Source organism: Tyto alba, unplaced genomic scaffold (assembly GCF_018691265.1).
Source record: "Tyto alba isolate M040663 unplaced genomic scaffold, T.alba_DEE_v4.0 Super-Scaffold_40, whole genome shotgun sequence".
Lineage (NCBI taxonomy): Eukaryota > Metazoa > Chordata > Aves > Strigiformes > Tytonidae > Tyto > Tyto alba.
The window spans coordinates 35,331,618-35,359,488 of record NW_024881316.1 but is presented as its reverse complement, the minus strand read 5'-3'; the positions used below and the strand labels follow the sequence as shown (position 1 = coordinate 35,359,488).

The following is a 27,871-nucleotide window of genomic DNA, read 5'->3' as shown; positions in this document are numbered from 1 at the left end:
TTGCAAAGGAAAAGGTCCTACAAAAGAAATAGTATGCTGAAATAGCATAGCAACTATATATGATGCTGTTGACTTTTGGAAAAAGAAGAAAAAATTTAAAAATCAAGCATCTATTATTAAAATGACATGATTAAGTATAATGTTTGCTCTTTTATCCTCAGAATTCATCAAAAAGCAATTTTGGACTCAGGTCTGCCAGAATGATATTAAATTCTTCAACAAAATTAGAACTCAATTTGACAGATGTGTAATTTCTGACATTATGCTGAAAGCAATGTTAAAATCTTTACCATTTTTTGACACCTCATACTACAGAAAAGAAGCTGGAGAGGAAGAACACTGTCATTATAACATTTTTGCCGTATTTGACATTTTGTCTTGCTCTGGTTTGAAGTCATTACTGTATGTTATACAGCACATACACAAAAAGTATTAGTAGGAGAGGCAATCCAGAGCAATAGATCTATACAAAAAGGTATACAAATTACAAGTAGTAACTTTTTTTTTTTACCATAAAAATCTTAAAACAGCATAATGGCAATTATATACTACATAATGACAATCACATTCTCTCTCTCTCTCTCTGTTGTACATATGTGTTGCATAAACCTAATGATTATGGTGTTTATATTTGTAATTATAGTGATCAAATAAAATGGCTATTAAGAATGACTTCTTTGCACCTGAAATTATTTTATATTCCTATAGTAAAAAATGGTCTAGAACTTCAGTGTCTTATTTGAGAAAAGCAACTTCATCAGTGTATTAAGTGACTTTCTTAGTAACTTCTAACATTTGAATTTTTTTTTCTTTCAATAGTAAGCAAAAATGCAAATAAAACTTTAATAATTAAGAGGAAATGAGCCAAGAGGGAAACACAGAACATGATTATGCCACTGGATAAATCCATTATCCGCTTATACTGGAGCGCACTGTGTGCACTTTGGGTCCGTTGTGCTCAAAAAGGACATAGTAGAACTTGAAAAGGTTCAAAGAAAGGCAAGAAGGAAGACTGAAAGGGTTAACAAGCTTCAGGATTACTTAGCTGGCTGGGATTCTTCAAAACAGAAAAGAGGTGACTTAGAGGCATATGACAGAAGTCTGTAAAATCATAACTGGCATATCAAGGGTGCCTAAGGACAGATAGTTCACCGTATCTTCAAGTATAAAAATTAGGACACTCTCATATTATTTTAATGCCATTATTTCACTTAGTTGATAGTGCCTCATATTTTTCAAAAAAGCTGGGCGTTGCTCTCACATTTGAGTATTATCTATGGTACATTGTCCCTGCAGCAGAGAACAGTCCCTCATGATCAAGAAAAATTTGAAAGAACAGAGTTCATGTGACTAGAGGGAAGAATGGAATAGCACTCTAAAACAGACAGCATGAACAGTACAAATGGTATGTCTGAAACACCACAACTGGACATATTGTACCAATTGACATGTTAGGAACAAGCTTTTATGTAACAGTAAAATTCTTGCCTTAAAGGGCTGACTCTTCCACTTCTGCCAGCATCCATTTGTACTGTAATTTTTATAAAAGCTAAATTATTTGCTTAAAGAGGTGGCTCTTTCACATCTGCCAGCAGTCATTTTCCCTGTAGTTATTCATCCAGTATATTTTACACACTCATATCAGTTGTTCAACAGCAATAAACATTTCTTATAAAAGACAGCCTTTTTTCCTAGGCACTTGATAAAGGCTCTTTCAGAAAAATATATATCTTAGCTTTATGGTATCATTTAAAAGCATGAAGAAGATACATTCAGAAACATTAGCACAAGAGCATCAGGCAACAAGCTTAGACTTATAATTAAACTTTGAAAACAACAGTTTTCTTTGATTCTGAGCAGGTCACTTCACCTGCCCACCACAGGGCACCTTAGTCCCACTACTTTGTCCCTTATCTCTGATTTCAGGAGGCTTAACATTATCCTAATTTGTTGTAACACATCCTAATACATTAATGTTATGATTTCAGCTTTTGTTTTCTAAATCTATATATCGTTTCTCACTGTGGAATACAAAATTCTACTTACTGAAAACACAAAGAAAGATTTTCTTGGAAATGCCTGGGATCCCTAAGTACTACCTATTTTGTAAACACTATTACATGACTTCCAGGAAACAATACTGCATTAGAACTTAAATTTTGAAGAATAAAGAAAAACACTATATTAAAGGCACCCAAACAGTAGTTCTATGACAGAATATGGGATAAACCATATATGAAGAATTGTACAGCATTTATCCTATTTAGGGAAACATCCCCGTAAGTACTGAGGAATAATCATTATAACCGTTGCTTGTCTACAAGCTGTCTAAGACTCAAGATCATGATCTCTGGCCAAAGAGTATAAGTCAAGCCCACAAGGGGCCCAGGCCACTTTCAGCAAGAAATACTTTTCTTCATTGTCTCCTGTGTCAAAACTATGAAGAAGAAAAGGGAGGAATAACTGGTTCACACAATTGCAAACCCTGCCTCTACTAGAATTCTGTTATCAAAGCTCTTCCTTTTCTTCTAACACTCTGACTGGTAATTTTTTTCAGTGTTTGACATTGTGGACTTAGAAACTGTATATTATTATCTATTTGTCATCATCTTCTGCATTCATTTAACAGTCTATCTACTACATGAATAGCATCTTTCCATTAAGGTGCTTATTCTTTACCAAACTAGAGCTTTATAAAACTTTTTCTTATTGAATAGGTTTTTATTTTATAAGCAATTTTGAAGCCTTGTTTCTTTCAAATAAATTCTGCTTATCACCCTCTTAATTTTTTAGACAACAGTGTGCTAGTATGCTATTAAGAAGCTTCTTTTAAGCAATAGCTATATCTCAATGATGGATCAATCAGGTGGGTAGGCAATACTTGTACATACAGAGATATCAACATGTATACACACACCCCCCCCCCCAGTCTTACGTGTCCTCAGGCTGAGGCTCAGTTACCAATACATAACATGACATTTGTTTATACAGTAGTTTCCTTCATCAGTTGACATTCATTGCTCTTCTTGAATGGCCTCACAAGAATTTTGCACAGAAAGCAAAGACAAAATATACCCTTTCTGCAATAATACAAATTTTAGTTATTCCTATTAGTTTCTTTTTCTCTATATGTCACATTCAACAGTTCTTAGATGTAAACTCCATAGAAAGGAGTTTATCAGAAGACCCAGAAATGAAGCCCCTGTCGTTAGCACTAATCATTAAGTCAGGCACTTCCTATTCACTTAAGGTTGCTGTTTCACAGAACCCCATCCATTTAGCAGCTGAATGCAAGCAGGGAATATCGTTCCTTTGCTATGTCTATGTTGCTAAATAAAACCAGGCCACAGGTCATTCTGTGACATGCCCATGCCAGCTCTCCTGGATACATGTATTGCCCTATGGCTTTGTGGACATAATCACTATGTGTGATTTGAGACCAACTTTCAATCAATGACAGTGCTGTGCTGCAAGTCATCACAGTGAAGCTTTCACAATATGGAACTAAAGGGCCAAGAAAATATTTTATTGGGAAAAAGACTGATGAGAGAGTATGTGAAGTCCACACAGATTGGAAACAGTCCCTGGTGCATGCCATTCCCAGTCCAGGCATTGTCTGGAAGACTATTAACTGCCACAGGCCAAAACTGTACCAGGAACCACTCTAATCACAAGTTCCAGTGCTCAGGCTCACCACAAGTCATTTTATCTAGCATTGCAGACTCTGCCTTCAAGTCCATGTGCATCCTGGTTACAGTTTTCCTTTTTTACTTTCTCTGATTTCTTTTCTATTCACTGTCTTTTTTAAAACAGTTCTCCAAATGCCCCTCCCCAAAATTATATACACACACCACTTCCAACTACTTCTCCTTTCCAAGAACTGAAGTATTCAGCAATGAAACAACTGACACTTACACACCATTAAGCTTTAAAATTATCATTGTTATGAATGATTTTAAAAGTTGTATTTTGAGATTGTGTTGCAGACCCAGAGGCATGATACTGGTTGTACTGCAGTTGCACATATTCAAATGAAACCATGTGAAGAGACATCATTTTCTTTACCTTTAAACTACATAGACTAAGTAAATACATGAGCAAGTTGAGTATCTTCCTTCTTTATATTAGTAAAGCTTCTATATCAACTCCTGATTTTCTGCAGAGGGATCGTCCAAACAAAGTCTTGTCTTTGCTCCATGCTTTCCGTTACACATAACACCACGGAGGGTGACACACTGCTCAGATCACTCAGCAGCAAAATTGTTCTGGCTATTCCCATTCTCCTCACAAACAGGTTCACATTTTCCATGTGTATACTTATTATTTTGCATATTATAAGCTGCTTTTACTTAATCTCTGCTACTCTGTCCTGTCATTACACAGTATCAGTGAGAACTGACTGTACAATGCTAGCTCCTCATTTTTTGAGTCAAGTCAGACTAGACAGGAGATTCAGGATGCATTAGAAAGAATAAAAAACTGTATGATGACAAAATGGCCTGAGCAGTTTCTCTCACTAAACTATAGTAAGCCTGCTTTTACATTTTTCCTGGGCATAGTAAAAGTTATTTTAATTTCATTTTAACTTAAAATTATTTCAAGCATCTAACCAGCTAAGTAATAACAAACTTCATTTTAAAATATAACTATCAAAGGTAAGAATCTCTTTTTTGCTGGGGAGCTGATACACTTTGCTGCAAAATGTCATCTGAACTTGGGCTGCAACTTCTTTGAGCATTAAACCCATATTATTTACAGCATTTACTTTTCATTACTTTTCAGATTACTTAAATTCCTGTGCACTCTCCTGTGGTACGTAACAGGTTTCCCATCTCATTCTTTCTGATAAATTTGTGACAGAATTTAAGATCTCAGACATCAATATATCTCCAGTTACCCACAATAAGAAATCGCTTCTGAAAGACCATTAGATCAAAAACTTGCTAAACACCATAGGAAACCACTTTTGCAGAAATTATTGTAAAATTCAAGATTGTTTAATCTGATTGCACCATATCATACACACCCATTTTTTCTATGTGACATAGTTCAGAAGTGAGATTTAAACTATCCTCTCATGATGAAAACAAGCATATGTATGAGACAGTGCTATAGAGAAGCCTGGGAAGTCAAACATAAAAAAAAAAAAGAGGAGAATAAATAATAAAAGCAACCCATTTTTTCATTTTAGATTTGTTGCATGATAATTCCAGTGGTTCCCTTACTTCTTTTACTAGAAAAAATAGTGAATCATAGAATCATAGGATAGTTTGGGTTGGAAGGGACCTTAAAGATCATCCCCCCTGCAATGAGCAGGGACATCTTCAACTAGATCAGGTTGATCAGAGCCCCATCCAACCTGGCCCTGAATGTTTCCAGGGATGAGGCATCTCCCACTTCTCAGGGGATCCTGTGCCAGTGCCTCACCACCTTCACCATAAAAATGTCTTCCTTATATCTAGTCTAAATCGACCCTCTTTTGGTTTAAAACCATTACCCCTTGTCCTATTGCAATAGGCCTTACTAAAAAATTTGTCCCCATCTTTCTTGTAAGTCCCCATTAAGTACTGACAGGCTGCAATAAGGTCTCCCCAGAGCCTTCTCTTCTCCCAGCTGAACCCCAACTCCCTCAGCCTGTCCTCACAGGAGAGGTGTTCCATCCCTCTGATCATTTTTGTGGCCCTCCTCTGGACCTGCTCCAACAGGTCCATGTTTTTCCTGTGCTGGGGGCCCCAGAGCTGGAAACAGCACTGCAGGTGGAATCTCACAAGAGCAGAGTAGCGGGGGAGAATCCCCTCCCTCGACCTGCTGGCCACACTCCTTTTGATGCAGCCCAGGATACGGTTGGTTTTTTGGCTATGAATGCAGACAGACAACTCATGTCCAGATTTTTATCCACCAGTACCCCAAGTCCTTCTTGTCAGGACTGCTCTCAATCCCTTCATCCCCCAGCCTGTATTGATCCCAGGGGTTGCCCCAACCCAGGTGCAGGACTTTCTATTTGTCCTCGTTGAACCCCATGATGTTCACATGGGCCAACTTGATCTTGTCCAGACCCCTCTGGATGACATCCCATCCCATAGGCATGTCAACCATACCACTCAGCTTGGTGTTGTCTGCAGACTTGCTGAGGGTGCACTCAATCCCAGTATCTATGTCATTGATGAAGATATGAAACAGTACTGGTCCCAGTACGGACCCTTGAGGGACACCACTTGACAGTGAGCTCCATCTGGACATTGAGCCATTAACCACTACCATCTGAATGTGACCACCCAACTAATACATCATCCACCAAACACTCCACCCATCAAATATACATCTCTCCTATTTAGAGGAGGATGTTGTGGGGGACCATGGTCAATGCCTTAATAAGTATTTCTAGTAAAATTTCTTAACTTTCATTACCTTCCAGACCTCCTAGAACTTCTGTCCCCTCTTCCTGTGCTTCTGAAAACTGAAGAGCTCTTGCCCATCCACTCTTTCCTATGGAAACTTCTCCATAACTCCAGTCATCCTTCTCTCCATTCCAGGACTCCTCTGGTTCTACTCTAAGACCAGAACTGGCCACATTCAAGATATGGGTAGAATAATACAGTGCCAAATACGGCTTTCCTTTTTTCCTTTCTTAGCAATTATTATTTGTTTACTTGCCTAACTGCCACTGAGCTTTGACCTAACAACTTTAAAGCCTGTCTCTTGAGGGAGAACAGTTAATTCAGATCACATCATTATACATGGACATTTATTTGCTATACATATTAGTTTTCATTTTTTTTATAACACTAGACATTAGCTGTCATTTAATTACTAGGTCATTAATTCTACTCTAGAATTAGGGATGGAAATCTACAATGTCTGACTTCCCTTTACAAAAGTTATAATGACATTTCCAGCAGCTTTTGTGATTCTAATTAGGCTTCTCCAGACTGAATGATGTAGAATGAAGGCCTGTACTTAAAACCTGATTTTTTAAAAATCATTTTGACAGACAAGTGATCTACAGCCGATCAGCAGATATACCGAAACAGAAGAGAGACAGGCCAGCCCATCTGAATTTGGAAAAGGCAATTTCTATGTTTCTAAGAATGTCAAATTTTAACTGCTTACTTTAAATTTACAAATAAGTACAATATATCAGAAGGGAGAATCCATTCTCCCACAGCACAGGTTCAGAATAATTTTTCAGTAGTTTTTCCAGTTTCTGCAGTGAGTACCTCTCCCTCAAGCTACACATGTATGCCTCTTGTTTGAACACAAACATGGACATGTTAAATGGAATTAGAGAGTGACCAAACTGAAAAAATTATCTATTTATTTTTTTTCCTAAGTTGATTTTCAGCCAGATAAGTCCATTAAACTATTTAACCATATAGCCACAGGAATGCATATGCCAACTATGCAGCTGTGCAACGGTTTGTGGGAATGTGTACCCAGCAGCAACTGCCTCAGTGATCATGGCCACAGTCACTGGGTGTATTATATAGCAAAACTATTTTTTAAAATATGTTTTTAAATGGTGGTGGGGAAAGAAAGACTGTTCATAAATTCATATAGCACAAAGTTCTGCATGAGTGTCCAGTAGAGACAAATAGGCAATTCTGTAAACCTCAAAGATGGTCTGGAAACTTTATGAGAGAAATTACATTTTTCTCTCATGTCCTTGACTTCTGTCTTCTTACCCCTACCTATAAATTATGCATTCATGACACAACAGAATATGCCTTTGGCTGGCAAACAGCAGTGACATATTCATTAGCTAAATCTGTTATCTAAGCCATTGTTGAAATACAATACTTGTAGACATGTATTACTTCTGATAAAAATTTAAATTCTCTTTAATCTATCTATCTATTTAGCCATAAGATCAGAATTTAACTACAGGATCAGGATCTCACTTTTGCAAACACACCCTGTTGTGTGGAGTTTGTCCTTCTTCATTCATTGGAAATGTCCCCTTGTGTAAAGGTAGGGACAGAGATGTTTGCAGAATCAAGATGCAACTATGACAAGAAAAAATGCAGGAGTAGTAAGAAAAAAGATAAAATATTATAGGAGGTGTTTGTTCTCCATGTCTCCATGTTCTCCATGCTTTTCTAAAAGTAATATAATATTATATTATATATTATAAAATATATTAACCATAGAATACACAAGCTGCAATATCAACATTCAAGATCCATACTCTGAAAGTGAAAAGCATTTACTTTGGACTCTCACTGTAGCTATGAAAATGAATACAAATACCTAGCTGCTCTGAGGTCACTCAGGCATGCTAGCAAATCCGTAGCTCTTCAACTTCTTTACTAGATGAGGATATAGGAATGCTGAGTCATCTAGCAGACCAAAATATCAGTTTTCAAATGCAATATCTGTCCAAATAAATAACAATTTTCCCAGCACATCTGTTACTTGTTATTAAGTTTAGTGTAGCAGCAATAATACTATTATACTTGTTCTTCTAAGTTAAAGTTAACTCATACATTTATATCAAAGTTGTCTCTTCAGTCCTAAATTACAATAAAATGAAATATGGTAGAGAAACACGTTCTCTGTAAACAATTTAATTTCAGACTTTTGAAAACACATTGCACTTACATTTTTAGATATAAAGATGCTACATAACTACATACTGACAAATCTCAGGTCCAATTTCCTCTGTTTAAGAAAGTGTCATTGACTCAGGTTTCTTTTATTTTTAATACTTACCATTCACTTACCATTTAGCTTAAGTATCTGATACTGAATTCGTATAGTTTTTTTACGACAATAATACAATTATGTGTATTGATGTGGCCCAATTTATTAGTAAAGATTTCAAGTATATTCTAATTATTAATATACTCTCAGTAAAATGTGCACAGCAATGAATCCTAAGAGCTGTTTTCATTAAATATTCCTGGAGACAGATTCATAGCCATAAATTCTACTTAGCCCTTAATCCTGCAAAGAATATTTATTACATGGTGTCTATTTAGTTCAAGAATGACAGCAATATTTGCATAATGACATAGGTATTATCATTGGTTATTAATCAATAAAAAAAAACAGTTAAATTTACAGGAATCACAAGCACGGGCCCATTTCTAGTCTGACTTCCTCTCCGTTGCTACCTATTTTAGGCTTAATGAGCTCTCACATGGCTGGGGCCCCAGACTATTACCCTGGCTGTTCACCACTAAAACTTGCAATATCTCTTTGCAAAATTGGGAATTTAAAGAGATCTGATCTCTAAAGAGAAATCTGAAATGACAAGGAAAAAGCAGTATTTTTTGCTTTTGCACATGGGCAACTATAGAAAATACTCAAACTTATTTTCTCACAACATTTTCTGAATAGATTTTTTTTTAAATTGAATTTAGGACAAAGAAACAGCTAGCAATGGTTATTTCTTCACCAGTGTACAAAAAAGGGGGAATAGGCAATACAGGAGCTGATATGTATTAGGTACAGGCTTGTTTTGAAACGGTAACAATTATTTGTTGATGAGGAAAGCAATTGATCATGAAAATAATGGCATAACTCTCCCAGACTTCAAAGTCAATATTTTAAGCATGAATTGCATCAAATATCAGTTCATTTTTTTACTTTAAGAATACCTCAGTACATACAGCCCATGAATCGAAAAAAAACCACCCTCTTTGCAAGTGTTAAAGAGAGGTGGGGTTTTTGGTTTGTTTTGTTTTCTCAGAACAGTTCTCCATAATACCTCAGAGCAAGCAGAAAATAAATTCTTTAAAGGGTAAGGTCTCATTACATATACATTATGAAATAACATTAAAATTGAATCTTGGATGTGCAATCTGTAATTTTTAGGCTTGACTAATCTGCATTTTTAGAAACTAACAGATTGTTTTACTGGTTAGTGCAAATGTTATTGATTCACTTTCTTGCTGAATTAATAGCACTAGCATCGAACAACTCGCTTTCTCAGCCCTCCCAATGTTTTCCTGAAAAGAGGCCCATTACATGGCAGGGGGCAAAGGACAGGCCTAGATAACACTGTTTAGACATTTCTTTGATGTCCACAGGCATCATCCTCGACAACTGACCACTAGAGACAAAAGAGCACTCTTAGGCTGCTGGAAATCCCAGCCATTCTTCTCACCACCTTTTGATATCCCAAGGCTTCTATACCCTGACCTCTGCACTCTGACATCCCTATTTGAAGGATGGTCAGCCATGTCAAAAATTCTTTCCAAATTTAGCCATTAAAATAAAGATTTCTTTTGCTTTTCATAATTGCCTTTTGTCCTAATGTACCAGAGGGAACAATAAGAAAATTTTACAAAAAGAACAGAAGGAAGTGTCAACTAGAAAAAACATTCAATTTTCCAGTTTTGCAACCATTCTCGAACACCCACCTTCTTTAACAAACCACTCTGTCAACAGCTTCTTGATTATGCCATGTTGTGCACATGTACCCGCAGTATTTCTACCTAGTCAGTGTCATACAGAATTCCACTTTAACATGCAGATGTTGCTTGCAAATGTAATTTCACCCAATAAATGTGCACATTTCAAATGGTGTGCATGCTCTAGTTTATGGACTTATATCAGTTTCTATACATTCATATTTTAAAAATAAATGCATTTTTAATGTTTTTCAAAGTGTTTTCCTCCCTACACATGATGTGATTGATAATTGGATCATTTTCCCATTGTCTTCCAGGATATTTAGAGGCAACATTTTCCACAAAACTATCAGAAATGACCATAGGTACTTTTAACCAAGCAGTTTCGTTTTCCCCCTTTCTGAGGGATTAAAAATGAACAAAATGGTCTAGTAGAAATAATACACAACTAGCCAAGACACTAAGGATTCCCTAACATCATTAACAACACAATACATTCTTAACAGCATTTAAACAACATTTTCTGCACAAGGTCAGCCAGGCAAATACCTAGAGAAACACCCTACTCCCCCTCATTATTATGGGAAGGCCTGCTGAAAACCCACTCTAGATACCTAAACAAAATCACATGTGTAAGTAGTAAGTGTAACAAGACAAACTTACTGACAATCAATAAGTATGTACAAATTTGGAGTTCAGCCAAAGTAGTGTCTATATTCAGTCTCTTGTGCTTTGACAACGACTCTGCTAAAATACTGTCCTGCTGTGAAGTTCTATTGCTGGGAATGAGTAAAAGACTGGTCCAAAATTTGATGGATTTCACAGCATACACTCTTCTAAACTAACTTTAATTTAAAAATCTATGCCCAAGTGGCAAACTTTTGCATTGATTTTTTTTTTTTTAACCAGGATTGATACATTTTTTTTCTACACTGACAATATTCTTCCTAATTTATAAGTCAATGACATATCAGTGATAACACAACAGATAAAGAAAGCATACACGCCAGCATTTAAAAAAAAACCCTATTCATATTTTTTAATGCAAACATTGGGATTTATAATGGTTGTTTTAAAGGCAGTTCTAAATCACCTAATATTATCTACACAGCTCAGCCTATGTTTATTTAGTTTAATGTAGATGTCTATTGGAAAAGAACGAAACTGAATTCACAAAAGGAATGGAGTGTGATTAGAATGACCAAGAATCTTGAAACCTTTAGAACCTCTCTTCTCATATTAATTTATTACCACAAAAAAAATAAGGCATATACCAGCAAAAGAGGGAAAAAAGAGGGGCTTTTGAAGTTTTAGAATTCAAGAAGTTCTCAGACAAAATACTGATGACAGCCATACAAAGGCCTGTTAGAATTGGTCTTAGTGGTGTTGGTGGGTTTTGAACTAAATCAGACCCTGAGCATTTTTCCTCAGTGATTACTCCTCATTTAAAAAAAAAAATTCACGTCTACAGTCAGAACAGGAGACTTGACTCTGAATCAGTACAGAGCCCTCAGAGCACCTCCACCATGAATGTGAAACAGAGAAAGTTAAACCAGGGTAAAAAAAGCTTAGTGAACCACAAGTCTGTAAATATTTCCATTTAACTGAATCTTGACCATAGATAACATAAACTACACCGAAACAGGCAACGTATATATGAACTTAAGATCATACAGCAACGAGCAAAGACTAAAAGAACAGTGGGGTAAATTCAGTGCACAATAAGGCCATCGACAAATCTTCCAGTTCTGTCAGTGTCCACTGAGAAGATTACAATCACTTCTATAAAGGCGCATTACTAATCTGATGCTGGAAATTATTCCCCTGACAGTTTTACCCACATCATTTCTCCTGTAAACAATCCCTGACCCTCTGCAGTAGAAAAAGTTAAAACTGTTAAAATAATAGATCTTCACCACCCCCATTCATTTCAAGGAAAACAGATCAGGAGCCGTGCACGGGAGCAGCTCAGCTGGCAGAGTCACCTGTGATAACCTCTGACAGAAGCACAATCAGGAGGCACCAGGGCAGTAACCTTCCCAGCCAGCACAGTTGCAGCCAGAAGAGGCTGTGTGCATAAAGCCTTAGTAAAACACATTAGATCTCATGCACATGCTTTTAGAGATGGCCCTGAGCGCAGGCAAATTCTGTGGCTGCAGTTACACTTAATCCTGATGTAGGTAGAAGACAGAAAATGGAATAGATTATTCTTTTGCAGTCCTGCTATTTGTCAGGCTGTTCTTCATTCAATTCATTAGGAGTTGACAGACTTTCATCATATAATCTAACAAACACAACTGTGTAAGCAATTTCAAATTGGATATAACAAAAGATGCATCTTAAAAAGAAAAATTTATTTCATCCTGGATCCACAGAAGCACACAGTGGAAAAAAACAAACCTGAGGGAAGCTTTCCCTTCAGATTCAGACTTCATTTGCAAAGTTTAGAGGGATTAGCTTGAATTCAAGATAGCTTTTTTTCTTTAGAAAGTGAACGCTTTGCCAAAAAAAAACAAATTACATACAAAAGCAATGCTACCTAGCAGTGAAAAGACTGTGAAGCAATATAGCGAATTTGAAAGGGGGATAATGACATCCATAAAGTTTTGCTTTCTTGTTGCCGTCCTACACACCATTACTTCACATCCAGGCTGGCCTGTCAACATGACCGTACACCTCTACTGCTAAAAGCATCTGTCCCAGGGAGAGATGTCTGGTCTTTACATCAAGGGATGGATAATCACTTGCGTTCACACTGCAGGATCATGTTCACATCATCTGATGCTTGGCCAAAGTGTCTTTGGGCCTCAATCAGGCCTCCGTGGCCCTGACATAATTATTTGTGTGTGGTCTTTCCTCCAGTCAGTTTAATTCAATTATTATGCAAGCTGTATTGCAGCACTTATCAGGGTGACATTTTTTGGCACGGAACTAAAAGCACGCAGTACATGAACTGGAATGTTTCATCACATTACACACAGGGTAAGAGACCTACTTAAACAGTATCAGAAAATTGTGTGAGATTAAGAAAGTCATAAGTAATTGTGTCATCCATTTTGCCTAGTGGGAGCAGCCTTTGAAATAAACTAGCTCCAAAACAATGCTTAAATTTTCTCTTGGAGGAAAATCATTGAATTACTGTAAAAGAGGACTCAAGAGAGGACACCATTCACACAGTGAATGTCATCAGTGGCCTGGAACCTGGGAATGAGCTGAGAAGCCAAGTCACTTGCCCCACTTGCTGCACTCTTTTTCATACCAGCTGATACTCCCAGTTGCATCCCTCAGCTGCCTTTGGCTTCCCCTTGTATATATGAAATGCTGGCTGCGTAACAGAAATAAAAGAAGCATCAGAATGTGCCAGGAAACTTCACTGCATAAAAGAAAACAAGACACACATAAGAAAAGACATATACTAACATCTACAGAAGACTACACACAGTCACTGCCTGAGATTTTACAGATGTTAATATTTTAATACATGTGAAATTGAAAAAGGTAAACTGACCTTTTGAGATTGTAGGGATCCCTTAAGGCACCATAATAATGAAATGATAAAAATGTATAGGTATAATGAAATATTTGCATTTTCAAGGATTATAAAGTCATTATCTAGCTTTTTAATAAGCACATGTTTTTTACAAAATATTGCAGTTTTAATTCTGTAGAAGACTTGCATTATATCTGGAGAATACGATAATTTTCTTTGCACTTTAACTAATCAGCCAAACTGTAGATAAAAACATGTAATTATTTTGATAAATACCCTACATGGAATCATTGCCTTCCCCACATGTGAAGGCACCCCATTAGATAGATATGGCATCCATACAAAAAGCATCCATATGGATGTTATGGCTCGATTACTCAGATGGATGGGAACACAAAATTAATCAGATGAAGCAATATTCTAGACCATACAAAACATAAATGAATTAAGCTATAAAAATATATGGCAGGAGCATAACAGAAAAAAAGAATGATCAGTGGTAGAGCCAAAGATAGGTCCATTAAAGTCTAGCAGGTCCATTAAGGAAAGAGACTCATTAACATAGCTTTCTGAACTGGTATGCCTAAAACCAGTTTTTGCATCAGCAAACCCAGTGCTTGTGTAATAATCCCAAGGAAAAGAGACCCGACTGCCCTTCTATTTTGTCACCAGTCCGAAGTACGTCTTCCCAGAAAACAGCAACACTGACTGTTTTCCTAGTTGTTCCTATTATTTTTCTGGAGACCTTTTTCTTTTTGTACTAAACCTCTGTGTGTGACTTAAATTGGAAGATGTAGGATTGTCAGTGTAAATATTGCTTGTAGATGAGTAGATGAAATTAATAGCTTGCCTTTCAAAGATCCCCACTTTCACTCTCCCAGCCCACCAAGAATTGTATCAAGAATTGTATCAAAACATACTTATATATGATAGTATACAGAGCTTTTTTTAAAAAAGAAAGATTATAATTAAGTTTGATGGAAGAGGAAGGAAATGGCACAAGAATCAAAGAAATGTAGAGCACGAGGTTGGAAACACAGTTTGTAAGATGGAGACTGTGGTGAAGTCTTGGTGCAAAGTAACCTAGGGTCTCTTACTTCTTTATTAAAGCCTCACAGACAAAAGCTTTTAGTCATGGACAACTATGACAGAGCAGCTGATCAAGTATGCAGCTAATCCATGGTAACTTATATCCATAACATATGTTGTCTGATTAGGCTATAAACCCTTGTTTATGCATGTACAATTTGTAAAAGAAATAGCCTGTGGTTCAAGCTGGGGCTGTGTGACCTTTGGTACTAATGTTCATCAGTGGGTTAGCATAGGCAAATGAAAGATACTCTAAAAAATGGAAGTTTATAATTTCACTCATTTCATGTTTCTGTTAATTTTATTGTTGTTTTAGACAGGGAGAAAAAAGGCTGGTTGCTTTTCTAAGTTCCAATACTAAGAAATTTACAGCTGACTGTTCAAAGGTGGTCAAGATACAGTAACATTATAGGGCAACTTCTATTTCATACAGAAAAAAAAATCTTAGTGTCATTTTGAGGACAAACTTCTCAAAGGAAAAATAACAACATGAGGGCTCAGAGTTATAGTAAATGGCGTTACATCAGGCTGGCAGCCAGTCACCACTGGGGCTCCCCAGGGCTCAACTATAGGGTCAGTGCTCTTTAATGTTTTTATAAATTATGTGGATGCAGGAATCAAGTGTTCATTAAGTAAGTTTGCAGACCATACTAAAGTAGGTGGAGCTGTGGACTCGCTTGAAGGTTGTGAGGCATTACAGAGAGATCCGGATAGACTAGAAGGCTGAGCAATCACCAACCATACGAAATTTAACAAGAGCAAGTGCTGGATTCTCCACCTGGGATGGGGTTCTCCTGGTTATACGCACAAACTGGGAGACGAGGCTGGAGAGCAGCCCCATGGAAAGAGATATGGGAGTTTGGGTTGATGGTAAGCTGCGTGAGTGAACAGTGTGCCCTGGCAGCAAAAAGGGCCAACCGTGCCCTGGAGTGCATCAGGCACAGCGTAGCCAGCTCGTCAAGGGAGGTGACTGTCCCACTCTACACCACACCAGTGCAGCCCCACCTTCAATGCTGTGTGCAGTTTTGGGTGCCTCAATATAAGAAAGACATCAAACTATTAAGTGTGTCCACAGGAGAGTGACCGAGATGGTGGGAGGTCTCAAGGGCAAGACTTAGGAGGAGTGGCTGAGGTCACTTGGCTTGTTCATCTTGGAGAAGAGAAGGCTAAGGAGTGATCTCGTCACAGTCTACGACTTCCTCAAGGTGGGCAGCAGAGGGGAGGGTGCTGATCTCCTCTCTGGTGACCAGTGATAGGACGCAAGGAAATGGAATAAAGCTGTATCAAGGGAAGTTCAGACTGGACATGAGGAAAAGGTTCCCTACTGGGAGGATGATCAGTCACTCGAACAAGCTCCCCATGATACTTTTAGTCGTATGATTTAGTTTTAGGTAGTCCTCCGAGGAGCAGGGAGTTGGACTCGATGATCCTTATGGGTCCCTTCCAACTTGAGACTTTCTATGATTCTACTATATAGTATATAGCTTCCTTCCTGTATCCAGATTTCCTCTAAAGAGCTCCATATACAAAAAATGTACAGTATGATGGCTCTCCCATAAGTATTACATAAAAAGAAATGGACTTTGAAAGAGTCTGTTATCAATTTCTCCCAAGATCACAGATAAATGTCTGGGAATCTACCGCAGTAATCTGAACCTGCACATATGGCTGCAGAGCAACACCCAATATGTATTGATGAATTCTGAGGCCTGGTACCAAAGCTCAATAAAAGTCAGAAGGACCTAACCACAGGTTCAGAACCTAGCTATTCAAACCTATCAGTAACTGTGCATTGGCATGCTCTCTGACCTGGAACAATGGTACACATCATCCTCTTCTGTGGTAAGAATTCAAACAGAAGATTTACCAATATCAAACTCCGCAACATTATCTTCCTTGGTGATTTTATGACTCATGCATAGGACACAAGGAGATTGACCCTACTACCCTGAAAGCTGGATACTTAGATTTTTTTTTTTTTTTTCAATCTGAGCAAGATCTAGACAAGCATCACTAGACAAAAATAATTTTTCAACTAATTCAAAATGAACTTTCTAGACAATCCTTTAAATCACATGAGGAAACACATTCTATTACACTCAAGACTATATAAGAGACAGTAAATTCCACAATAATCCATCAACACTATTAAAACTATAGCAAGTTCTTGTGGAACTGCACACTCGTTTCACATTATGAAAGCCTACTTGCATAGAGAATGGACTGCAGTATCAGTAGAAGACCAGAGCTTTCCAAACACCATCTCTCTGATTCTGCACCTGGATTTGCTTCACAGCATTTCAGGGGACTTCTCCAGGTCTTTCCAAGCTCTTCTAAATATAGAATGTGCACTGCACATTGCTTTTTGCTCAGCCACCCTCTTGCATGAGTAGGCCTGGTCGATATCTCATGGCCTCCACCATGCTGGGCCATGTATCACTCACATGGGAATGGACTAATGCTGCTGCCCAAGAAATATTCCTTCTAAATGGTCTTTGAAATGAGGACCCCACAGTGAGGCAGAGTACTACAGTACATCACCAGGATTCCTGTCCTGTTCTTCCAGCATCACATGAACTTCAGAGCAGGAGACATACTATAATGCTGTGCTGTAAGTGTGTAAGGCGCTTGTATCATTACTGGGGGGCTGGATATTGGGTCAAATATTTGTCTCACACTGAGAAGATGAGATTTGGCTTATCTCCTTTCATTTAAGGCTCTCTTGCTTCAAGGCCCTCCTGAGCAGCAGAAACATAATTACCACTGATGTGAACACTATGCTCTTATTTACTTAAAAAATTACAAAAAATGTGGGAAGTCACAGAACAAGGGGGAAAACAACGAAGTGTACACCAACATATACACCCATTGAAAGCATATTTTTAATTGAATAAAATGATAAAACTGAAAACTACTCATGAAAGTCAGATATATTCTAGCAAATCTGAACTGGCCGGCATCTAGATGCATTTCCTCCTCAAATGGGAGTGGCAAATGACTTTTTCATGGATGGCAGGAATGATTGAGCCCAATTTACATCTGTATGTCTATGTGTATCTCCACAGAATAATAATGCATGGGTTTTGAACAATTAGGGCTCAAACCATGTATAGTTCCATCTATAAAAAAATGCCACTGGGATCTGGATCCCTCGCTTAACTAGAGCATCCTTTCCATTACAGTCAAGTCACAAATGTTTTAAAAACAAATGTATTTACAAAATAAATCAACAATTTCATTACCTGTGGGGTGTAAATAATGAAAAAAGCTGTCAGAATGAAAGAATTTTTACAACTTTTCAGAAACTTCCAAATCATTCTTGTGTTCAAAAATATATTCACTACTGTTACTACAAGTAACGTCCTGAATTATTACACCAGTGATATCTACAGTTTTATCCACCACTTTATGCGTATGGTTTGACCGCTTTGTGTATGTGGTATGACTCTGCTACTTTAATCTCTAGTTCATATAGAAACTCGAAGTGTAGAGAGATTTTTAAAACATGTGAAAATGTTGTTCCAAATCAGAAAAGACAATACTTTCCTTCTCTAATGCACTGAACATCTAGTTGATAGAAACAAAATCGGTGCTTTTAAACCTGTCTATATAACCATTCAAGTCCTCTTGCAGTTGATACACTGACCCTGTAGACGATGACTTGCAGGACAAAATCATAATAGTGGTACAGTCATAATCATTAGAAACTAGGTTATCTTTTCAAAGCACTGTATAATGACACTAGAACTTCACAGGACAGGATCAGATCAGTATTTCTATTTTAAATAAACATTTATCCTTGGAAAAGGGATAGGAAGCATTGTGGAAATAAAACTGTCCATCCCAAAAGACCAAATCTATGCATTTTCTCCCTCTCATAAAAACAGAAGACCTAGCCCCACACTTTCCCACTAAGGAGCTCTAAAAACTAAGACAGTTAGGTTAAAGACAACGACACATTTTGCAGGTAACCATTAAAAATAACAAAAAAAGTATTAAGAGTCAACAAGCTAAGTATCAGGATGAATTCTCATAAATACCTCTTTGATGGCAATTCACTGTCAGTACTGCCTATTTTTATGACTGTGATGTTAATATACTTTCTACAAATAATTTTTAATTTCTATCTACTGCATAATTACATAAAATATGCCTCCAACATCGTTATAGGTTGCTTTTAGTACATAAAGTATTGCTGTGCTGTTCAGCTGGGAAAAGGATATTATCTTCATCTAACAATCTGTATTTATATTTTACAGCATTTTTTTCTAAGATATACAATGTCTAAATGGCAATTTTCTTTCACTGTTTCTTCAGAAACATACCACTGGCTATGTTACTTCTTAGACTTCCTTTATTCCTCACAAAAACATTCAAGCATGAAAGGCAACACATGGATAATGGCAAAGGAAGGCAAACTGAAAAGCAAACCAATGTTCTTTGGAATCCTTAGATGTCATTATAATGGAACAGCTACAAATGTCTATAAAATGAGCATAAGTGACACTGTAATTTACTAAGGAAATTTAAATGTATCTCCTGCCACAGTTTGTGTAAGAGAAGTTTTGAAGAGTTAGTCAGATTTGCAGACTGACTGAATCATTAACCACAGTCTAAGTGGAAAAAAAGGAAAGCATTTTCAGCTGTAAAGGCGCAATGCCTTCCCCGTGCATGTGTGTAATTCACGAATGGAGTCATGTTTTTGTGTAAGTAGGGATGCTTGTATGTAGATTTTGGTTATTGTTAGTTACACTACCCTTTTCTGGCCCTTCATGTAGCTGTTATTCACATGGAATAAACCTCTGGTTGTGCCTGATCTCAGCTGAGAGTAAGCAAATGTGTTATTTTGTATGAGGGTGAAAAAAGGAGTGACAGATCACTTATCATTCGCTCTGCAGACTTTGTATTCATTAGAAAAGCCACAATCAATAAGAACCAAAGACAATTTTTCCCTAAAGATAATTATGCCCAGCATCACTAGAGTGTTTAAGAGCCTGACAGGCTTTCATTTATTAATCAGAATCACCTTTCAAAGTTTACAACTTCCTAATCCAAATTTGGCCTTACATAACACATGTTGTAAAATGTTCCTGTTTTATTTTGTTATACAAAATAATACTGTTTTTCTTATGGTTACTTTTACACTGTGTAAGTTGCATAAGTTTCATATGCAGAAAAACTGCAAATGTCAAACCGACTTTGCCACTTTTCACATTTTATAGAGCAATCTCTTCTGGGTTTTGGGGCACATGTATTTTTAAAAGAGAAACTATAGAAGCCTTTGGTTTCTTCTACAGAATATGTCCTTTTAGCTTAACAAGAAAAACAGAATTCAAACCGCTGTTTTTAACTTTCTATTTCACATTAAAAAACTCTTTCCTTATCTTTGTGCATATTATGCACAGTATTACTGAGGTTATAAAATCTCATCTAAGAGACTCCGAACTATTGTATCCAAAGACAGTTTCCTTTAACAAAGTCTTTAAATATAGACACAAATAGACAATAGATTTGAGACCTAAATTAGAAGAAAATTTCGCAAAACTATATATTCACAATACCAAGGAATACAGACATTTTTAACACAAAATAAATGAAGCATTGCTTCAAAAACATTGTGCCTAACAGATATTCACAAAGCAAAGATGATCACAGCATAAGTGAAATTCCATCCCTAAATCATTCTGTTCTGTGCTTGTGCTTATAAGATCTTCTGTCAGGAGCTAATCTCACGTGACAGGCCTGATCCAAAGCCATTTGAAGTCAATGGAATGTCTCTTCCTGATTTCAGGGAGCTCTGCATCCAGCCCTTATAAACTTCAAGAACAATACAGTTCATAGACGGTTGTTTCAAGAGAACAATAGTTAACTATTGTCTAAGTGAAAAAGAATGTTAGCTTCAAATTAAATTTACCTGCAGTAGTAGATTTGTGTTAGGTCTGTTTTGTTATTGTTTTTTTATGCACATAGAACAGTTAAACCTTTCTAAAGTGAAAACACTCCATTTCTTTAGCAGAAGCCACAGCAAATCAAAACTGGAGTCAAATACGAAAAAAAAAAAAAAAAAAGGCAGTTTTGTATGTAGCAAGTTTAATTTTTCTAAAGAAACAAAAGATTGTTTTTAAAGCCTCAATTAATTTGAGATTTTCTTAAACAGCTGTACACTAAGGACAAGACAGAAAAAGGTTTCAAAAATATATCAGGCATTCCTGCAGTTAGAAAACCAAAAGATTAAAAAAAAATAAAATTAGTTGTGTAAGCAAGGGGGTAGGCTAACAGGAAAATAAGTTATTTTGTTTTTTACTGTTTAATAAAAACCCTGATTCTCTACTGACTGAATTAAATTTCAAAGCTAGAGGTGACAACTACCACATGAGATAAGGTGATCAGACTGTTATTTATTGTTTGAAAATAATAACGGAACTGTAAGCCCTGAAATATTAATTAACATAATTGTAAAAACTGGTGAAAGAAAAGTCCCATTGCTGTGATGTGGCTCTTCTCTATTTATATGAAAAATGGGGCAATAATGAGGTAGACCAGCTGAGAGTTTGATGCTGATCCCATGTACACTTGTAACAGTAAATTTACACTGATTAAGACTCAAATCAAAATCAGGTCCACCATCTCCCAAGTTCCCCATGGCAGCAGAGAATGATGGTTTTAACTTCCTCACTCATACACCAAATCAACTCACTACAGCTATTTTAGTTACCTATTGTGGAGATGAAAACATAGAAACTTCCAATTAAACACAAATATTCCAGGATGTCCACCTTTGGATATTGATTCTATGTTTCATAGTGAAAAAAGACATTGAACTCTAAAGACTCTTACTCATAAGACATAGAAGCCACTGTTAATTTTCTTTGTAGATGGTTCAACATGTTTAGCAACAAGCACTAACATTACTGCCACTATTACTTAATAATTTTCAGATGGGTCTATGAGGTGTTAGATTAAAACCAAGGTATCTCATACCTCAAAAAGTACAGTAAATGAGACAAAGCACAAGGAAAAAGCAAGCATCAATTCTCCAATGTACAGATGCTATACCTTCTCTCTCCTTCATCTAAATTTCCAGTATCTGCCATTACAAATAAACAATTCACTTTAGAAATACACCTAACCAAACTGCTAATTTTTTAGGCTGAATGCATGAATCAAACATAACTATAAATTTCATTTCAGGCCAGTACAAAATTATGTTGTTTTTTCCTAAATGAAATGAAACAGTATTTCTCAGATCAAACAGCATACCTTGTTTTGGTATCACAAATATTTTCTTAAAGTACTTGTTGGATCATCTTTTTGACTCAAAAAAAAAAAAAAATCATTTGGGTGTTTTGCCTTTTTTTTCTTCTTGTTGTTATTAAATGCACTTCTGAACTGAAACACAGTCCTAAACAGAAAAATCAAAATTTCATGTAAAAAAGTAAAAAGATATGCAGACTTCAGCTTTTTCATTTATATTTCTTTTTTCTTCTGACATGCACAAATCAATGAATTGTTTTCACTCTAAAACTACATTTTGGGTGAATTAATATATTTAGTTAAGCCTTATTTAGCCATGTATTTCAGGTATCAGAGAATTAACTTTTATAGCTCTACCCTATTCTCTCCTCTTTTTACACAGGCAGCTGGGACACAAACTGCCCACGGCTGAACACTGCTAGCCGGTATCCTGACCCCCGCGGACCTAATCTGCTCCCCTCTTACTCCGTTCCTGTTGCTTGCTGCTGCTGCTGCTTCTAACACTTCTTTAACCTTCAGGGGACCTGGGCTTCCAGTTACTCCCCTGCCGTCTCTGAGCACTTCCAGGTGCTGGTAAGCTTTTCTCTGTATTGTTGCTGCTGCTTCTCCCTATTTTGGCAGATGCTACAGCTTTGCAAGTCGCAAGGATCTTACCTCTGAGACCCTCTTTGTTGCTCTGTCTGTGACCACGTTGGGAGCAGGGAGTGATGGATATTAGGGAAGCATGAGCTTTCCCCTCGCTGTTTAGCAGCGTGGTCTGCAAAGAAAGATAGAGATGCTGCTCTCTCCTCCTCCCCCCTCGCTGTCCCAGTTTACTCCTCCCTCCTTCTTGCTCCCTCCTTCCCATCCACAAACTCTAGTTCTGTCTGTGCTTCAACACAATACGCTACCTCTCAGCACCAGCTACCTAAGGTCAAGAATACAACTCCCCCTCACCCTTCCCCCCTGCCTTTTCCTCTCCAGTCTCATGCATCCTCACCCCTGCTTCCCACTGAATATGGTATCTTCCCAACTAAACATGCCTTATTTGGCTCTAGGGTATAAAGCACAGACAATTTCATCAGCCCTAGGAGAAAAAGATTTATAAAACAGAAGATGCACAGGGAAGACCGGGGATGTGAAGGGAAAGTCGAAGTCTTCTGGAAACTTTGGGGGTTTATCTGTGTGTGAAAGAAATCTAGTCACAGTAGCCAAAGCCTGCCACTTGGAGATTAGTTTAAAAGATCTATACAGATTAAAGAAAAGTGTCCTGGATAGCTAGCTATCTCCCAAATCCAGCTTACCTATTGTTTATGCTCTTTGTTTCTCAATCCTTATCCTAAATGGCTTTTTTTAAAGAAGCTTCCAAACTTTTCCCCTGTAAAGCCAGATCTAAATACCGGTATAATCCGCTGTTACAATAGTGAATGAAAGTGAAAAAGTAACCGGTGGTAATTTTTAAGGTTATGAGCTATGAAATAATCACATTTAAGATCATGGGAAACACAGGCACAAGGCTTCCAACTTTTCAGCTTAAATGATAAATGTGTTCAAGTGGTCTTTTTTAACTTTCAGCAGTTATGATGACTAGAAGCACCTCCAGGTGACCAGTACACAGCTTCCAAAAATCACATATAATTACAGCTAGCCAGCAGGTTCTTCTTAACGACCTAATTTTAGATACGCGATAAACCAGTCCTTCTAAAGTGTTTATGTTTGTTATAGAGACAATGGAGAAAGGTAGGTGATGCTGAAGACTTCTAAAACATCTTGTCTGCTTAATGTTAAACACTTAAGTGGACAGGATCTCCCTCTGGAGGCCTTGAGAGGCATCTGACTCTCTCCGGTGATGTATGAAGATGTATTAGGCACTTACTTCATGAGATGTTTTACTGACTGCCTAAAATTAAGCAGCAAGTTAGCTACCGCAAGGCCAAGGCCAAACACAATGAAGGTGTAATAATTACAAGTTATCTTAAAACTTTAGACATCCTAGCCCATATTTTTTCATTGTTGGTGGCCTCATAGGGCAACTAGGAGGCATGACACATGTAAGGCCAACAGGTGGTCCACAGGGTAGAGAAACAACTGCTTACATTCCCTGGATCATCTCACAGATAGAAGAAAGATATCTTCTAAGGAGGCTCTTTGAGCACAACAGCAACATCTGTCATATCAAAACAATCTGTTGATCAAACTATGTAAAACTCTCGATCAATTTGAAAAGAATCAGAACACAGTCTTTATTTTCATTCAGTGATAGGACAAGCTCACTAACTAGTGCAAACCCCACAGATTTGATTCGGCTTGAAAATGCTTACCTAAATGACTGAAATTAAGGAACTAGTCTATTTCCTCTTTCATAATCATCTCAATCATTTTTCCTGCAAATGACTTAAGAAAATGTTATAATCCAGACTTGTCAAATCTCATACACTCAGCATGAAATTCAATCGAGCAGCTTCTTCTGCCTTCACATCTGCAGCAAGACCTGTATCACAGTACAGTGTCTATCCCCTCTCCCTGTTGAAGGCACAGCAAGTACAGCTCTTGGCAAATTGTTTAAACTTAATCAAATGCATCTGACACTTCCATTCGATACTCAGAAATGATCTACAGTGTTGTGCTGCAGCAAAAGGGCGTGCTGCCTTTTTTCATGCTCAAGAGACTTACACCTCAGTGTGTTCCACCTAATTTAAAGAACCAGCTTAATCTCACATCTCAAAACCAGTGCAGAGCTTTTTCAAAAATCAAGACAAAGTGAAGACCTGAATGTCTGGATAACTTTTGACAGTTAGCCAGAGTGCCAGCATCAAGACTTTCCTTCCTGAGTTGTGGGCTGCAATATGGTTTTTAAGAACTAGTGCCATCTTGCACTATGTACAGAAATATTTCCTACCAACCTTCAGTATACACACTATTTCCCAATAGCCTTTACCAACCCTAAAGGACAAGAATACCATTCGTAAGTTGTAACAGAAAGTCTCTCAGAACTTCCTGTGTGCCACAAAGTTTTCAGACAAGAAAGAATCCTTACAATCATTACTGCAAAAATCTCTGGGTAAGTATGAGTAATCATCTCAAACTGATGCTGTTCATGTTGCAGTTGAGAAGAGAACTGAGTCAGAGCTCATAATTTTGATGAGTTTTTATTTTAAAAACAGGTAAACTTTTAAAATAAAAAAGGTAAAAAGAAAGGAGAGAGAATCAGATTTCTCATCTATTTTGAAGCTAAAATATCTCTGTAAAATCATATAGATGCTTTTTCTAGAACACCAGAGATGTCACATGTCAGCAGAACTTCTGAAGGTCAGAACTACTTCCTGATGGTCAGCAAAGGAAGCTTTAGAATAGACAGGTTATTTGAAAGTAACATATCACCAGGACCAGAGGTTTTTTACCCAAGTACAAAGCAGCTGAACTACTGACTATAAGGTAGGACATGTAACCTACAGCTTAAACCAGCTTCAGTACCAGAAGAGTGGTGTGTATGAGATGGGCATCAATGACTGACTAACAGACTGTCTCTCAGCATATTTGCCAGTCGACTGGAGAAGGTGAACACTGCTGTGACAAGCTTGATACGCTGTACAGTGCAGGATAGTGAAATGACAGAAAATTATTCAGGATACCCAAATATTTACTGTGAAATGTTGCAGGCAGATCTCATAGTAGTGGATGATTGAAAAGGCAGGTTAAATTAAGTAATAATAAATGAAAACAAATTGATGTGCAATAAAAGATTTGCCTTGTAGCTCTAGCAAGCCATAGTGGCACTCAGGGAAGGAAGAAGTCAGAGGCAAGATATAGACAGTATAACTGTTCTGTAGAGATTTGGAGATCAGTGGAAGAGCAAAAGCAGCTGGCCAGAAGAGTTGCCTATCCAGAGAGCAGGCAAAGAAAGAATGGTATGAGGCTGCTCAGGCAGAAGGCAGCAGCCACCAGCACTCATCAGGGAACTAAACCTGGGTCCAGCTCTGCTCAGTCTCTCCAGTGCAGGAGCATACCAGGGGCGATGGATGTGCTAGTGGCATGAAGCGCGATCCTTTCCCATCACAGCAGAAAACTTTCTCTTTTGACAAATGTTTTTGTCAGTGCTCCAGCCAATAGCAGCAGCCACAGAACCAGGCAATCCCAAAGATACTTCCTCCTTGCTACCTGCTTTTCTCCAAGTTCAGGGAAGTAACTCAGCACAGAGAGAATGGAGGGATGTTGTTTCCAAAGCCACACTCCACAGCACCACATTTTGATGCTCTTTTTTCTCTGCTCTTGCTGCAGCTGCTAACTGTATATGCATAATGATGGACTCTTACCCACTTAGTAAAGATGTCTTTGAGAACTGTAGAGAGTTTTCTAAAAACATTAGCTCAATGCTCACTAGCTGCCAAAAAGGCACACACAGTGTTAGGAGAACAGAGAATAAAGAAAAGATCAGTTTGACACTGTATTAAGTCTACACTTGTAGACTTCTTGTATACTGCCTGCATATCTGGTTGTGGGACCACAGAATAATTCAGGTTCAAAGGGACCACAGGAGGGATCTAGCCCACTCTCTCAAACAAGGGTCAGCTATGAGATGAGGCCAGGCTGATTAGGGCTTTACCCAGTTGTGTCTTGGAAACCTCCAAGGACGGAGTCTACACAGCCTCTCTGGGCAGCCTGTTCCACTGCTTTACTGTCCTCATGTTGGGGGGAAAAAAAAATCCCTTTTTTCCCTTTCTTTTTTTTCTTTTTTTTCCCCTTTCAAATTAGTTTTCTTCCTTTCAAATGTCACAGCATTTGAAAAGGCTACAGCAGAACAGGAAAGGAATGTAGAGGAGTGACTACAGATTTGAGATAACTTCCACGCAAAACGGATTACATAGGCTAGGAGTCTTCAAATTGGAAAATAGGTAACTGAGCTGATAAGGATCTATGAAGTTGAGAATAATATGAAAAAAGTGAACTGAAAAGAAGTTCTTCCAATTTCTCATTGCATGAGAATTACAGAACACCCAACAACATGATTAGGGAGCATATTTGAAACAAAATTAATTTGTTTTTTCAAACAACTTAAATTGTAGAACTCACTTCTGCAGAATGGAGCAGCACTCAAAACTATCAAAGGCATCAAAAATTAATCTGGTGAACAGATGGAGTTTGGTCCATCGGTGGGAAGCTCGGATGCAGGATATCTGCAGGACAGGAATTCTCCTAAGTGTTTATTACAAATGGATATTCCAGAAAGGGCACTACTTTACACTTCTGTTTCTTAAACTCTTCCAGAAATTGGATGCTCCTACTGTCCATTGTCATGGACAGAATATAAAAAACATACTTTGGTAAAATATATTCTTAAGAAGCAAAGTTTTCTGTGTACTCTCCTGTGTCCTTTTAATATAACACATTTCTAGCAATTTTCTTAGAAAAGTGAGGTGAAAAATCTTCATACATGAAATATCAATGCAATAATTCTGCAGAGGTAACCAAGTTTCATAAAGATGCTGTATGTTTTAAAACAGTACATCACATAACATTTAAAGATAAAATCACATAGTGAATTTTTATTCATTATACCTTGATGTAGCCATAACATAACGTCCTTAAATATCTCTGCATTTTCATCAGCCATATTTAGAACAACTCTTCTACCTCAGACACTACAAACAGGCTCCGTGTCTTCTTCATAGGCTGTCTGTAAATCATATACCACTGCAAAGATGTA

At 37.5% G+C, this 27,871-nt stretch overlaps 1 protein-coding gene across 1 annotated transcript in view; it reads right to left on the bottom strand.

The window, feature by feature from the left end:
* The window catches only part of GREB1 (growth regulating estrogen receptor binding 1), a 103,044-nt gene extending 80,133 nt beyond the window's left edge, over window positions 1–22,911 (bottom strand). The window contains exon 1 of the mRNA XM_033004570.2: window positions 22,843–22,911. The gene's annotated coding sequence lies outside the window, so the exon portion shown is untranslated. The remainder of the gene's footprint in view (window positions 1–22,842) is intronic.
* Window positions 22,912–27,871: the final 4,960 nt, after the last annotated feature.